This window comes from Ciconia boyciana, chromosome 4 (genome assembly GCF_034638445.1).
Source record: "Ciconia boyciana chromosome 4, ASM3463844v1, whole genome shotgun sequence".
NCBI classification, from domain to species: Eukaryota; Metazoa; Chordata; class Aves; order Ciconiiformes; family Ciconiidae; genus Ciconia; species Ciconia boyciana.
Window position 1 is genome coordinate 29,810,527 of NC_132937.1, and position 12,585 is coordinate 29,823,111.

Consider the following 12,585-nt stretch of genomic DNA (forward strand, 5'->3'; position numbering starts at 1 on the left):
ACAGTCTTGTTTATGGAAGTTACAGAAAACTTCTAAGGCAAAAATATAGCCTTTTAAGGCAAACTACCTTCATTAAGAGAAGATAGAAACAATTCCTCCCCCCCAAAGTTAATCCTACCTTACTAGTGAATTTACATGCTTCCCTAGTAAGTACTCAAGTAAGCAGCATCAGCTTGTCTGAGGGGTAGAAGCTCTGCTACAGGGAAGTCCAGCTGTATTGGCAACACCTGCATTTATCTTACTGGTCAGAGAACAAGCACTACTCCAACATAAGTGTTATCACATGATGATCATTAGACTTGAAGTCTCACCAAATAAGAAGTTAGTTTTTCTGACAAGATGGAAGACATTTCTGTTAATCCTGGACATCTTTAACTATACCCATTTACCACAGACACAAGTAGCATCCTGAGATTCACCTGCAGACAGAGGGCTGCCCAGCAACGATGCTCCATCCAAAAACAAAACAAAAAGCTACCCCTGCTTCACAGCATCCTAACACTTTCCTCCTCTCTGCTACTAGAGAGATTCTTTCATCTCAGTTATTTACATGAAATTTTGTGCTTATATACATTTTTTTCCCCATGTCTTAATCTCCTCCTCTCCACACACACAAAAGTGAAAACGCATGTTTAATTTGCTTTGCACCCAAGCTTCCTCAGGCCGCCGGCCCTGCCAGAGCCCGGAGCAGGATGCAGGCGGCTCCCGCCCCGTCTCAGCCGGGACACGCTCCCCGCAGCCGGCTCGGGCAGCGCCGGCTCCCCCCACCGCCCCCGCGGCGCGGCCGAGACCCCTCCGCGGGGCCGGGGCCGGAGCCGCCACAAGCGCTCCCGGCGCCTGGCCAGCGCCGCGACCTCGGCGGCTTCGGCAGCGAAGCGCAGCCCCGCCGGCGCCTTTTGCCCGGGGCTGCGGGGAGATGCGGGCAGCCGAGTCAGGCTGAGCCCCGGCCCGGCGGCGGCTGGAGCACCCCCTCCCCCGGCGCCCCATCTCTGTTAGCGCCCACCACCCGCGGCCCAGCCGCTCCAGGAGGCCAGTGGCCCGGGCAGCCCCGCCACAAGCACCGTCTGTCACGTCCTGGGGTGGGGAAAAGCACCCCCCCTTAGGCCGGTGACAGCCCCTTCCCCCCGCCGCAGGCTCTGCAGGAGCCGAGCCCCGCTCGCAAAGCTACTTACAGGCTAGATCCGCGCTGCTCCGTGCATGATCCGACAACTGCAGCCAGTAACCTGGCTGGGACTGGGGGCCCGGTTAAATATTCAGTTGTACTCTCGCCTTCAGATTAGTTAGCCACTCACAGCGAGAGATATGGTTTTAATCAGATGCTGGCAGCTGAAGACTACCCAGGAATGTGCTATGATGTTTTTGCTGCTTGGTCTTGGCTACTCCCCCTCAACGTGTCGGTGCTCATAAGCTTAACCCCTTGCGAGCCGCCGCTTCGGCCCCTGCTGCGGATGGGAGGGAGCTGGGGCCTGGGACAGCCCCCTTCCAGAGGGGGTCGGAGCCCCCCGGAGGACACGCCGGGAGGGGACGGCGGTGGGAGGGCGGGGAACCCTGCGGGGGCACGGAAACGTGTTGCGCCCACAGTTTGCAGGGCACGGGTATTTATGCTTCTTAGGCAGCAATGGGCCCTAAACGCCCTTCTAGAAAATGAGTCCCCTCATGTGTCTGTATAAACGTGGGTGCGGTGGTGGTGTTCAAAAATCCGAATCCAAACCAACATCTCTCTTTTTTTTCCCCAAAACCACCAAAACCAAAATACACCCACCCACCCCACCCCACCCCAATCGGTGGCTAGCTGAACCAAAATATTGGGTCAGTGCAATTCAGTTTCTGGGTCACATCCAGACCTGACCTTTGTACTTCCCACTCATCTTTATTCAAACATCTATCATGTTTTGTTTCCCAGTGCAGTACAGCTGTTTTCCAACTTGTATGAAAGAGCCTCTGATAAAAAATCACATTTTTGTCCTTGTAGCAGAGCTTCTTATTTTTTTTTCAAGGCTGCAAACTTAGCCTAACATTTATTTTCTCAAAACAGTGCAAAATATTTCTCTTCAAAACTGTGATATTGCCCTCTACAGCAATACCCAATTTAAAGAGAGAAAAAAGAGCAACACTTTTCCTGCAGTTTTAATACATTCGATAGATATTTCTAAGTGTTTTGGAAGAGGGAAATATTTAATACAAAATGATTTTACCACCGAGGATTTCAGGGTTCAAAAGCGCTGGATGCATTTGGGCATCATCCATGTCCAAAGATACCAAATGATACGATATTTTCCTCGATATGGTGTGGTACTCTTTCTTTTATGACCTACCACTCAGGCCTGGAATAGCAAAAGTGGTAGGAGCCCTGTGCCTGAGGTGACTAAAAGCTGATAGTTGCGTCGCACTTGCCTGTATCTGTCTTTCATTTCAGAAGTGCTAATTTTAATCAAAAAGGACTCATGAGGGGCGTATTTTTATACACTAGCTTAGTATTCACAGAAGGAAGTGCATGCTACATAAGTAAAGAGGCATTTGCTACAATTAACAGGTTGCTGGCTACGCACATGTCGGTATTTGCAGGATTAGATCTGAATTCTTTGGGACACTGTTGTATTCACGTTTAACAATGTTGGTGTTGTACAGTTTGCACTGCACTTTACGTTGTTTTGAACACCTTGCGCTTAGAGACCTACCAGCAGGACTGGAGCTTCTTGGTCCTGGGGCAGTATGTATTTTAAACAATAATACTTTGCTCAGCATGCTTTGTGAGAGTTACACAGACTGCCTAACATGAAGGATGAGAGTGTGCCTAGTTTAAACATGGTGCAGTAGCAAAGCAACTTCTATAATGCTTTATAGATAGCAACTTCTATAATGCTTTATGCTTTATAAAGCAACTTCTATAATGCCCAGCCTGGTGCTGGCATAAGCAGGATTAACCTAACCTTGTGTTGTGCTTTGCCTAACACAAAACCTAGGCACATTTCACTGAAATACCTTGACTAGTTGCACAAATGGTTACAAATATGATTTATACTATTTGTTCTTGAATTTGGAAGAGGCAAAAATGCTTTTCATTTGCCAATAGAGAACAGTTTAAGAGCCTTTTTGAGGAGCAATGAAATTATATCAACTACAGAAATGCCAAGAGGTCCTTCACTATCTACCAGCACTTGGGACGTCACTAACAATCTCACAGAAAAACTTTTTTAGTGATAAATGGTTAATAACTAACTGGAAAAAATTACAGTTTTCTTAGAGAATAAAAAATGTCTCAAGCTTTAAAGGACTGCACTATCTATTTTGTAATTCAACTTAGAAGAGCTGCCCTGATGTCCCACATTGTTGAGCTAAATGCTAAAATTCAGAACTGTTACATTAAACATATGTAATAGGATTGCCTTCTGAACATGGGAGGAATCCAGGCAGAAAGCCCCACAGGAATTCAGTTATTTCATCTATACTGCACTGCAGGACTTAAAGGGCATGCTTTACACTTTATGAAAAGTAAAAGGATTTTTATTTCTCTACAGTAAAAACAGAATCAAATGGACAATGGCTATTATGACTTTAAGCCTGACTATTAAAATATTATAGCAGAGAGAGTGCTATGTTTTCCAGGATGACGACTTTTTTTCTCACATTTGTTGTGTCTGATCTTACTATTGCTGGCATAGGTTCAGTCCCTACACAAAGTTTTTTTTTGTTTTAAGTTAACTGCTTATTGTACAGAACAGTTTCAGCCTCACCACTTCCCAAACACAAGCCATTTTTCAGCAGGTCTAAAATGATCTTGAAGTTGCAGCTGGAAACCTTCACCTCAGTGAGTTTTTCTATCACTTTTCCAGACATTAACTCTGCCCAAACCACAGTATGTCATTAGGATCACTGGGATTCTAGTCTGGATGGAAACTGGGGTAGCAGCATGAAATAAAAACACCAAAGTGCAGAGACCTTCAGAAGACATCAACTTTAACTTTAGAAACCTGAGTGCCTTGAAAGTGGTATCAATAACAGTTTGTGAAATCTGCTTGCAGCAAAGCAATGTGGTAGCTAATCTTGCGATGGCTTGCTCAGGAATGCATGGTTTATTATTAAAGTAGTCTTTTAAGATTTTATTGGAATGTGCTTCCACAGTGGTGTTGCTGCCTTTGTGGGCTTTACTATGTGTGTGTCATCTTGTCCATAATTAAAATTTTCACTGACAGACCTGAGACTTTTTTTTTGTTAAACCTCCCACTTTGAATGCTGGAATTTCATTTGAACTTTAAATACTGCCTTGGAATTTGCCATAAGGTAAACTGTCTGCTCTTGTACACTTCCCTGTGCTGCTACAGATGTTGCAGACACACAATAAGTGACTGAATATAAGAGGAGTTGCAAACTTGTGCCTTAGTGTTAAAAAAAGGCTGACAGGAATGAAGTAGTAGTTCAGATGCTCAGGTTGTCCCTAGAGAATTCTCACTTTGGAGTATATGGGAATGAAAATTAATGGAAAACTGGCCTAGAAAGTACATTTTCAGTGAAGCTTCACTGCTGTCAACTGGAGAAGGTGAAATATGTCAAAGGAAACATGAAGGAAGAATTTGTACTTCAGCCTTTGGACTTCTCGTCCAAGTTTCTCACGTGACTTGGACTTGCTGATGTCGTGGTTTAACCCCAGCCAGCAACCAAGCACCACACAGTCACTCCCTCACTCCCCCCACAATGGGATGGGGGAGAGAATCAGAAGAGCAAAAGTGAGAAAACTCGTGGGTTGAGATAAAGACAGTTTAATAGGGAAAGCAAAAGCTGCGCAAGCAAGCAAAGCAAAACAAGGAATTCCTTCACTCCTTCCCATGGGCAGGCAGGTGTTCAGCCATCTCCAGGAAAGCAGGGCTCCAGCACGCGTAATGGTTACTTGGGAAGACAAACGCCATCACTCCGAAGGTCCCCCCTTCCTTCTTCTTCCCCAGCTTTATATACTGAGCATGACGCCATATGGTATGGAATAGCCCTTTGGGCAGTTTGGATCAACTCTCCTGGCTGTGCCCCCTCCCAGCTTCTTGTGCACCTGGCAGAGCATGGGAAACTGAAAAGTCCTTGATTTAGTATAAGCACTACTTAGCAACAACTAAAACATCAGTGTGTTATCAACACTGTTTTCAGCACAAATCCAAAACATAGTCCCTACTAGCTACTATGAAGAAAATTAACTCTATCCATCTATCTCAGCCGAAACCAGGACAGCTGACCACTTCTTTTTATAAATTCAGTTAAAGTCCACTGGATATCTGAAGCAAAAAGCATCCTTGCTATTTTAAAATCTTAAATTACAATCTATAGTTCATTTTAGTACAGCTCTAGGCATATCTCTGGGAAACGCAGTTCACACGTTAACAGCCTTGGTACCCAAATGCTGGATCATCATCAGACCTCAAACTTGTCTTGAAAATAGTTTCTCCTAGAATCAAGAATAGAGTTGAATAATTATTTAATCCAAGGCATGTTTGTTGAGGTCCAAATTTGGGCATCTCAGGCTTAGACTGCCACAGGGATTTAAATTGGTAATATGTTCAGCCATTTACAAGTGATTGAGTAGGAGAAGTGTAAGAGCTATCACCCCTCAGCCAAGGTACAACAGCTCTCTCAGTCTGTGCCTTAACCAGCTGCAATGCAAGCTAAAACCAATTATTTTAAATTGCCTTCAGTGGTATTTGCTAACAATTTGAGCTAACCTCTCTCTCAGCTGAAGACTTCTAATATATGGCTGAGAAAGGGTCACATCCCATAGCACTTTATGCTCTGCCATGCTTCAGGCAGGGATACTTCAGGAGGAGATGGTGAATTTTAGGACTGGAAGCTCATGCATTGCCATTATAGCTTTGTGGCTCTCCAGCCCTGAGGTTCTACCCATCCGATGTGGTCACCAGCACAATGCAGGCTTCCAAAACAAGAGAGACATTGTGGGGCTGTTCAGCATTTTTTCATATCTCCTGTCATTTGCAGCCATAGTTTGCCTCAGGCCTATCTGTGGATGTGTGCCAGCATAGAGGGTAGGCATGCTCTTACGTCACACAACATGGTCATGGTGTGCAGCTTACGCAGTGCCTCTGTTCCTAGCACGGCTGTGCTCGGCTCAATGGCCAGCAGATTTTAGTTGAAGCAGCAGTGATATTTCCATCACTGAAACCCAGTGCTTGGTCACTGGTATGGTCAATCAGGACCATGAATTCATCTGAGTAAAAAATATGCTGGTAGGCAATATCATCTCATTTGAAAGAGTACACTGCCCCCACTCACATTAAATAAATAAACACAGTATTTTGTCTGGCAGCCATCAAGATGAAGAAAGGCCAATACCCAAGCCACGCTCTCTGACTGTGAGGCTACTCTGTAAATAGTGGGAGGTGACCACTTTCTGTCTTGAAGGAAGGGCGGCCAGTATCTGTGGCCCGCATGACAGTGCGTGTGCACATACATTCCTGCAAACAGGAAGGGATTTTGGCCACTGTGTGCTTCTTCCCTGTAGAGGTGCTATGTCCAGAAGAGAGGGAGAATTTCAGACCCATCCCTCTTGGCAGAGTTTCATGTTGGCTGGCTGTAGCTCCCTCTGTTTGTGTGCATTTGTATTGGGTCTGGCTGGGATGGAGTTAATTTTCCTGATAGCAGCCCTCATAGTGCTGTGCTTTGTATTGGTAGCTAGAAAGGTGTTGATAACACACCAGTGTTTTGGCTACTGCTGAGCAGTGCTGGCACAGCATCAAGGCTGTCTCTCCAACATCCCCCCTCACCAGTAGGCTGGGGGTGGGCAAGATCTTGGGAGGGGACATAGCCAGGATAGCTGACCTAAACTGACCAAAGGGATATTCCATACCATATGGCGTCTGCTCAGCAATAAAAGCTAAGAGAAAGGAGGAGGAGGGGGGCATTTGTTATTTACGACATTTGTCTTCCAGAGCAACCGCTAGGCGTACTGAAGCCCTACTTCCCAGGAAGTGGCTGGACATCGTCTGCTGATGGGAAGTAGTGAATAAATCTTTTGTTTTCCTTTGCTTCCACACACAGCCTTTGCTTTTGCTTTTATTAAACTGCCTTTATCTTGACCCATGAGTTTTTTTCCATCTTATTTTCTCCCCCCCTGTCCTGCTGAGGAGGGGAGTGATAGAGTGGCGTGGTGGGCACCTGGTAGCCAGCCAAGGTCAACCCACCACAGCAGTTTTATGTTCTGGCTCTGTTTTTTGAGTCCACAGCTGGCACCTGACTTTTGGGCTTAATAATATTTAGCATCCAAATATGTGAGCCTCTTCTGGGGTCTGGCCCATCATTCCTAACCTGTACAGATTGTTAACTGGAGTTTGACAGTTAATCTGCTTAGCTGTGTTTGCAAATTCTGCTAAAAATGTCTTGATATTTTAGGCATCTAAATAGCTTTATAAACCTAGTCTTACTCCTTCCAGTTAATTGAAACCTGTCTTTGGCATGCTGTATAATTCCTTGCCTATATGTATCAACATGAAATCCTGTCCTTAACCCTTGTGATCTGTAAAGTGAAGTTTGCATAAATTACACATTGTACCCAATTTAGATCTAAGCATATCTAGAAGAATGCATTAAAACCCACAGACTCTTGTTTGATATAACATAATCAGGTGTAGACATCCTTGTAAATATGGTTTCTATTACATTTTCAAAGATTGGCTCTGTAGTTAGAAAGTAGATAGATTGAGCATAAAGGAATCTGAGATAATATAACTTTATCTGAAATTCTAAGAATTAAGCCTCACCTTTGAATTTGGCCATGTGTACGTAACTAAGGAGCCTGAACAAGTACAAACTAGAGCCCAAAAGTTGTCAGCTCCATCTATGTGAGACTGTGACATTAGCTTTGTGTTTACCTCAGAAATAGTCAAAGCCAGGAAACAACACTGTTGGGATCAGTTATCCAGAAGAAGAAACACACACAGTTCTTTCTTCTATTGTCTGCTTTGGTTACAGCCTTTCTGTGTTCGTGTACTTTCAGAAATCTTCCTCAAATGGTGTTTACTATGTAGATTAAGTCATTCTGATTCAGTTAGTGCATCCTAGAGCAGTATATCGCTCTGAAGGGCCAGCCTTGGCATATTTATGTAACAAGACTCAAAGGGTGGCATAAGTACTTTCCAAAAACATTTTTGGATGAAAATATGCAATGTAGTCCTGTAGGGAGTTTTGATTTAAACAGTTTATCTGCTCATCTTCTTTCTCTTATCTCATGTACCTTGTACTTCTAAGTTAGAAACACATACTATAACATAGTGGAATAAATTTTGGTTATTTTCTGTGGAGCTCCAATTCCATCTGAACAGAGAACATAACATAACATTTTTATTTTTTTATTCACAGAGCACTTCATAGGTAAATTGCTTTTATTGCCTGAACTTTAGATAGAGTAGGGTTCAGAGTTGTAGTTTATGCTACAGAGTAACTTAACATTCAAAGTGGGCTTAGAGCTCAGGTCTCCTATGCAAATATTGAAATTAGTCTGCTTGAGCAAAGGCTTTCACTTGTTTGCTAACAGTGCCCTGGATAAATTGTAATCTTCCATACTCTTAATCCCATTAACACTCTTGAGGTTATAACTTGTAGAAAATTAATAATACATTTATGGTATTTAGATGTTGGTTCATGTGATACATGCTCTAGGGAGAAGAATCAATCCTCTTTGTGCCCTTTACCTTTCATGATGGTTTTCTTCTCACTTTGGTTATTTCTCAGCATTTCTTAGAACTATTCCTGTTCTTTTCATGTAAGACAACATGTACTACCTTTGCGTGTTGTCTGGTTCTCTTTTCCCTAATTCTCTGGAACTACCTCTCCAGCTAGGATTGTGTGGCTGTCCTTCATCCAGATTTTCTAGAATAGCTTCTTCTTGTAGGAGTTCCTTGCCTTCTTGCCTTGCTGCCTTATTGGCAACTCCTATTTTTGCATCTTCCTTTTCTACCTTGTAAATAGCACATCATGAGGAATGCAGTGAAATTGTTGCCTCTTCCTTTTTTGTTCTTCTTTATTTTGTCAGTCTCTGGCATCAGCTCATCAAATGCAAGCTTTGTACCAGCCTTCATGAGCAGACATATCTCCACATCAGTGACAGGTGCATGTTTGGAGACCATCTACACTGACCCATCTCTTCCCATGTATGTGTCATTTCATTTATTCCAAAATTTACAAAATTTTGTTAATAATATTTTGGTCAAGTTGACCCATTCTTACTGCCATCTACAACTTTTTATATTTCACCCAGAGTTAATATCTTTGGTTTTAGTTTACAGAAAGGGACATAGAGGAACATTATACAAACTCCTATTACATGTTCCTGACCTATACCAGAAAACTGAGGCTCAGCTTTGTCATGCTTTGCCTATGATGGAAAAACAGTGATCTTTGTTGTTCTTCTAATTGGTATTCATTTTATGGGAGCCCATCTGGGCCCTGAAGATACAGGCTTGACAATACTGGGTGCAGAAGACAAGAAACAGAAATAGTTCAATACAATTGCTGTCAAATATGCAGGCTCCACAGCCTCATTTCACTAGGTCACCTCATTCTCCCCATTTTGTAGGTTGAAAGTCTGAAAAGAACAGGCCTTTTATGACTTGTCTTCAGGGCACTGAGCTTTAACAGCCTAAGATGATTCCTGTTTCATTTGAGATGTTTTAATCTTAGACACCTGAGGTCTTGGAGCTTTGACACTCACTTTGTGGCTTTGACCATGTCAGTTTGCCTTTGCTTTACTCAGACTGGTAGGAAAGTTGGGGCAAAGCCATTTTGTGAGTTCAAACTAAATAAAGTTTGTAGGGTACTTCTAAGATCAGCATCAGGATATGACTCTTACTTCTCGGCCTTTGCTCATTCCTCCAGACTTCCTGTTTGCTAAAGGTTTTTTTCATAAAAAGCTTCCTCTTGCTGCTTTTCAGAGTTTGATATTTTTACAAGTCAAATTAGACTTTGTGCTTCCCTTTGTCATAACTGATGTAAAACACTGTTAAAAGACATTTGCAATGTCATAAAATGATTATGATTTGACAAATCTGAGAACACGCAAATTTGATCACCTGTCCCCAGCTGTAGCATTCCAAGCAGCCTGGAAGATAAGAACACACTGTTGTTATTAGGAGACAAATGGTTTGTAAAATGGATTCAGGATTTTCCTAGTAAATGCAAGTTACTGGACCACTGCTCTGTGAAATAAATTTGGATTTTGGATAAACAGTGTGAAATACTAGAGAAACATGGAACAAATTCAACTACATAAATCTGACTATAAAAATGTATGAGGTTTAACACAATTTGCTTGTGCTTGGGAAAATGATTACCGCATATACTGTAGCTCATGCTGAGGAAGTGACGCTATAGACCATAAACTACTATATCAATGATTTCTCTACAGTGCATGGCACTAAATACTCAGAAGACAGCTTTGTTTTGTATAACTTGGCCTAGAGGTAAATATAAAGATCATGGTAGACTTCTTTTCTGTACTAATAGCCACAGAATTCCTCACAAAAATGTTTGCTGGCAAGAAGCCTCACTTTCCTTAACCCCCTTCCCATACTTGCTTCAATCGCAGCTGACAGAAGTTATATTTTTTAAGAGGGGGCATCTATCCAAGTTCTGTCACATCCCATCATGCAGCAGTGTATAAAACTGATTTGCTAGTATGAGAGGCCCTCTTTTTCTTTAGGTCGCCTTTGTTTAAAATATAAATTACTGAAATAGCCCAGGAACAATCCCTGTGTTATGAGTGTTTGGTAAAAATGTGGCTTCCTTTTATTTTAGTTTTCTGTTAGGAATGTTCCTTTAAGGGTTACTATAGCAATGCAAGCTGCTATTGAGACTGTAAACATTAATGATGATGACTTGGAAGTTGACACCCTGCAAAAACATTTCAGTCATTCTAAGTAAGACTTCCAACAGCACTGCCGTAATATGCAACTCCTACTGAGAACAGCAGGATTCAGAGTTTTTTAAGAAGATAGTCTATATACTAGACAGCAAAACTGCAATGAAGGGAAAATTTTGCAACAAACCAAAATTCCCATTTCAGCATATTCTGATGCCATATTCGTTATGTTTTGGGAGGTCTGTCAGGCCACTTTTAAAGCAACATTTGCCTGCCAAGTCAAAATTGGCTCTACATCTCTCTGGAATCAAACTTTTGTTGCTCTTGTTATTGTTGCCTTTCTTTTGCAAATGCGATAAAAATATGTGCTAGGTTACATGTGACCATGGATATAATTTATCATGTAGGAATTACAGAAACAAACCAACCACCAACCCAACCAGATGCTCATAGGATATTTTGAGAGGGCAAAATCCAAATTTGGGCTTCACTCCAAATTTGGGAGCTTTAAAATAGAAAAGAAAAACCACAGGTTTGTGTCTCAAACACACTTTCTGATAGGTTTTCACAAATACACTTTGTAAGATAGGCTGAAGAATGCTGTCTTCAGTTGCTACTTACAGGGAAGGACACTTTAGTATAATATCAATACTTATACCTGTATTTAATGTTTGCTAATGCACAGCTCCTTTTGGAAGCAACAGAGTAGTAGTTAACAAAGCTGAGACAAAAGGCAAATAATTTTTGGAACTTATGGCTATTTAATTTTATCTTCCTAATGAAATATAATATTTGGGCTTATTTTACAGATTATTTTAGGTATCTAGCACAAGTTGAAATTTATTTAACTAACAATTGTCAAATCAAAAAGGCACAACCCAAGACAAATTCACAAAATATTCACCTCCCAGGAGCATTGCTTCTGCAGAAACCAAAGATGTTGATGGTGAGCGGGATCCTTCTGCCCTCTTCCTGTGGTACACTGGAGTCTTTGTGGTCTTTCACACCATAGGTTGTAGGCTTGTTACAGGGTGTTGGGAAGTATTTTGTGCTTTGTGGGGACCCTTCTGGACTAAGGAACTCTTTTACATTGTTGTCTGTGACTGTAGGAGCACGGACTTACAGTCCTCTCCAGCACTGTGAGTCCAGAAACTTTGTCTTCATTTGCAACAGAGTTGATCTCAAGAGTGGATTGTGTTCCACTGCTGAGGTTGCTATGTGTGGACTCTTGAAAATAGAGCAGCTATTAATTTTCTGACCTTCTCTGGTGTTGCACTGCCCTTTCACAAGACTCCACATAGGGGCTGTGCTGGGGAAGATCTATATCTTGATCTATAAGTCTTGAGAATGATCTAACTCATGGCATGGCCACTTCAGCTTTTGAGAATCCCCAAATCTGGAAGGTACAAACTGTTTAGCCTTGGTTATGGGCTAAAAAATTGGACAATTTCAGATTTTAAATAACTCTATTTTTTAACCCCTTTTCAGGGACAAAAATATAAAATTTAAAAATTCAAATTCCAAGAGTAAAGAAATATAAAAATTTTGAAAACAACAAATAAATGTTTGTCTTCCACTGGTTTCTTACACTGAGCAGTCATCTGACATCAGGCCATCTGTACTGAGCCATATACAAATACCCATAGTCCCTGTTCTCAAGATCTCACAAAACCAATAGCTTTGTGAATCAGAGCATGGGAGATGATGAACGGCAGAAAGAGTTTGCTGCAACAGTGTCC